Raw genomic sequence first — 4,248 nt, 5'->3', positions numbered from 1 at the left:
TGTCCCTGAGAAACTGCCAGCTGGCAGAAGAGGCTGACCCACAAGTCAGGATCCATTGAGCCTGGAGAGTAAGGTGTGTGTGTGTGTGTGTGTGTGTGTGTGTGTGTGTGTGTGTGTTGCAGAGACCCAGAGAGAAGCTAGTGACTCACTTTGGCTCCCCTAATCCCAAAGGTGCTGAGAGAGAAAACTCAGTGACAAGTAATTTAAAGAGAAATCTGTGCCTTTTCCCAAAGGCCACACTCCAGAATACCCGACTGTCCAGGTCACGGCAGCTTTCACAATGGCGAACACCAACTCATGCACATATGTGCTGGTATTGCCAAAAGTAAAGGGCAAAGTTTTCTGGAGGGAATGAATGTTTACAGAAAAGGCTTCACTGGCTTGGGGCTGCGGGTATAAAGCTGGCCATCCCTTCTCATTTTAGTTGCTATTAGAATATAAAGTAGTTATTTGTTATTTTGGGGGTTTTGTCTGTCTGTTTTTGAGGCAAGGTCTTTCTGTTACCAAAGTTTCCTAGTAACATAGCAAGGCTAGACAGGGGTCTGAGAACTGCCTGGCCAGGACCAGTGTGGCCATAGTGGTGGTGAGGAATTTTTCTGTTTCTTTCTTGGATCTTCTTTCTGGGCCACTTATCAGAAAGTACCCAGAAAGAAGGAGATCCATGTAAGACGAATTGCTGAATGGTCTTATTAATAATAAAAAAAACCTGAAGCCGCTCCCTCACGCCCTCACCGTCAGCTTACGTGAAGACGGTAGGAAGAGGAGAAAGGTCAGGAGGACCCTGGAAGTCAACCTTTCAGCTTTATTTATTTATTTTTTAATTTTTCTCCCAAGTCTGCCAGTCTCTGCGATTAGAACGACAGTGTAGATTAACTGTGCCTAATCATGTTATGATTCTCTTAGTGGAATAGAATGTTCTGCCCCCATGAGAAGGAATAGTCTTCATTGTTTATATTCTGTAATCACACAATGTACTGTAACTCAAATTTCAATTCCATGTATTTTTGTTACAAATTTTCTGGGGAAAAAATGTGAAACAGTAAAAGGTGTTAATCCGAAAAAAAAAAAAAACCTAGAGCCATATATTGGGGTGAAACTTGGAAGATCAGAGAAACAGAACAAGCCACAGCCAACCTTACCACACCAACTCCTCAGCCTCCAGAGCGAGACTTCCTGTTTACTCCTGCCTTATATACCTTTCTATGTCCTGCCATATTACCTCCTGGGATTAAAGGCCTGTGTGTTTCCCAAGCAAAGACATGAGATCTCAAGTGTTGGGATTAAAGGTGTGTGCTACCATGCCTGGCTCGGTTCCAGTGTGGCCTTGAATTCAGAGAGATCTGGATGGATCTCTGCCTCCCGAGTGATAGGATTAATGATAGGATTAAAAGTGTGTGCCATCACTGCCTGACTCTTTATCTAATTTGGTGACTGGCTCTGTTCTCTGATCCCCAGATAAGTTTTATTGGGGTGCACAAATAAAATATCACCACAGACCCACTTTGAACTGCCAAGCCATCTCTCCAGTTCTTCCTTTTTAAAATAAACTGATTCTGTTTCCATTTCTGGCTTTGTGTCCCTGTTGCCACACTTGGTCCTGAGATACAAGAACTCACTGAACTCAGATCTATGGTTTGGCACGAAGCATTTGTTTTCTTTTCCTTCTCTTTTGTGCACCTCAACATTTGTGTGTGCATCTTACAACCCAGCACCCTTTTGGGCTACCCACTACTGTACAGGAGTTCACAACTAGAAGAGGGCGGGTGTGGCTGGTCCTGGCAGAGCCGTCACCAGCCATGGTTGGTGCTGAATCCTCACCCCATGTTCTCCACTGAGTGTTGGCCAAAAGCCTAACCATCCTTGCCCTGATAGTCTGGGCTGTCTCAGGGTTCCTATCACTTCTATGTCGAAAGGCATGGCTTTCCACTTCCCTCCTCCCCACTCGAGTTTGCCTGAAGCATGGCTCACGGGGAGAAGATTGCAGAAATCCAGGTGAACATCCTGCACAAACACATAGGATATCTTCACCATTGAGGTAATGCCAAATCCTGCAGCAAGCTCTTTTAACAGATGGTTTGTGTGAACTTCCCTTTGGTCACCTAATCATCAGATATGCTATGATTAGTCAGGCCATGCATGGCCAGATGGCAATGCTCTCCTAGTTCCACAGAAGCTCTCTCTCTCTCTCTCTCTCTCTCTCTCTCTCTCTCTCTCTCTCTCTCTCTCTGGTTTTTCGAGACAGGGTTTTTCTGTGTAGCTTTGGAGCCTGTCCTGGGACTCACTCTGTAGACCAGGCTGGCCTCGAACTCACAGAGATCCACCTGCCTCTGCCTCCCAAGTGCTGGGATTAAAGGTATGTGCCACCACCACCCGGCCACAAAAGCTCTTTGACTCCTGAGAGCGTGAGTCTGCTTTAGGTTGACAACCATTGGATTGAATGGTTGTGTTTACAGTAGGATTTCTCCCTCCATTGGTTTACACTGGGAACATTCACAAAGATTAAACTTCAACACTTGTGATCTTACAACCCAGCCACCCACTACTGTACAGGAGGGCGGGTGTGGCTGGCCCTGGCAGAGCCGTCACCAGCCATGGTTGGTGCTGAATCCTCACCCCATGTTCTCCACTGAGTGTGCCGTGACTGTTCCCCCATCACTTTCCTGGGAGTCTTGAACTTATGGGGGTGTCGCGGTGACAGGGAAGGTGTGTGGAGAGACAAGTAACCAGAGTGTGGGAGTAAACTTTAACAATGCACAGCCAAGTGCGTTGGCACTTGCCTGTATTCTCAACACTTGGAAGATAAAGGCAGAAGGATCAGAATTCAAGGCTATCCTGAGCTATATGGCAAATGTGGTGCCAGCCCAGGCTACATGAGACTGTCTCAAACACCACAATAACAGACACAAATGTGCACCCAACAGAACAAGTGACGAGAAAAGGAGGAGGGTGGCATGACAGGTCTGTAGAATGAGGCGAAGTCTGGGCTTTCTCAGGGTTCCTATCACTTCTATGTCGAAAGGCATGGCTTTCCACTTCCCTCCTCCCGACTCAAGTTTGCCTGAAGCATGGCTTAGGGATTGCAGAAATCCAGGTGAACATCCTGCACAAACACATAGGATATCTTCACCAATGTGAGCCATGTGTGCAAAAGTGAGCAACCAGGGAGCAGGGGTGGGGTCTGCTGGCAGGGCCAGGTTGCTCTCAGCTGAAGCTTCCAAAGAGTCATCCCACCTGCAGCCTTGGGTGGGGGAGGGGCTTATCAGGAAGTAGCTAATGAGACAAGGGCAAAACCCTTCCTTTCCTTCTGATGACCTTAGCACTGTCTGCAGCTGAGGAAGGCATGGTCCGGTTCTTCCTCTCACCACCATCCTGCAGTCTCATTGTCCCTCGGGATCAACACAGAGGTGTCCAATGAGTTAGTTCTCTGTCACACACAGGCTAGGCAGTGTCCAAACACCCAGGAGGGGACCACAGAGTTAGGAGGAGCTGGAGGACAGGTGGGCAAATGCTACCAAGAGTTCTTGAAGTAAACCAGGTCAGAGCTGAGAGTGACAGACTGATTTATTTACTTGACATGATCTCGTTAGCCAGCCTGGCTTGAAACTCATGATCCTCCTACCTCAGCTTCCTGGCATTACAAGAAAAGTTCAAAATTACACTCTCAAGGGCAGTTTCTGAGTAAGCCCGAGGGCTCTAACCAGGCCGAGGGCGACCGCGACGAAACCTGTAACTCCAAACCCGGAACCGCAGCTGAGCGGAGCCTTTCGAAGCATCCACATTTCCCTGGTTACGGGTCGGCACCGAATGATGACGTAGCACGAGCCTGCCGCGACTTGGAGCGAAGGGAGGAGAACGGCTTGGAGGGATGACGTCACGCTCCAGGATGGGTCGGGGGAGGTGGGGCCGGCTTCTCCAGCCTGCCCCGCCCTCAGACACCAGGACACTCCTGATAAACAGTGCGCAGGACGCCGGGGTGACACCGGGGACCCCAAGCTGGATCCTGGCGGTGAGGACATGCGGGACCCGGGAGGTTCAGGACAGGACGGGGGGCCTGCTGGAGTTTGCACTCTGCCCGGAGGTCATGCTCTCCAGTGAGAGAAAGAGCTGACTGCAGCTTTTCGAATCTGCAGGGTGCTATCTTAAGACAGAGTTTGAGCAAAGTTAGCTGTAGGTTGAATTTGTTTGTAGTGTTTACGGACTACACTGGGCCTGGGCAGGAAGTGCTATTCGTACTTCTCAGGTGCGTGC

The 4,248-nt window shown here is 49.0% G+C and overlaps 1 protein-coding gene across 1 annotated transcript in view; it reads left to right on the top strand.

The window, feature by feature from the left end:
* The first annotated feature begins 3,831 nt into the window (after positions 1–3,831).
* Positions 3,832–4,248, top strand: part of Acox3 (acyl-CoA oxidase 3, pristanoyl) — a 37,137-nt gene continuing 36,720 nt past the window's right edge. The window contains exon 1 of the mRNA XM_076545719.1: positions 3,832–4,006. The gene's annotated coding sequence lies outside the window, so the exon portion shown is untranslated. The remainder of the gene's footprint in view (positions 4,007–4,248) is intronic.

The sequence above is a fragment of the Peromyscus maniculatus genome, chromosome 10, assembly GCF_049852395.1.
Source record: "Peromyscus maniculatus bairdii isolate BWxNUB_F1_BW_parent chromosome 10, HU_Pman_BW_mat_3.1, whole genome shotgun sequence".
Lineage (NCBI taxonomy): Eukaryota > Metazoa > Chordata > Mammalia > Rodentia > Cricetidae > Peromyscus > Peromyscus maniculatus.
This window is presented reverse-complemented; position numbering and strand designations above follow the sequence as displayed.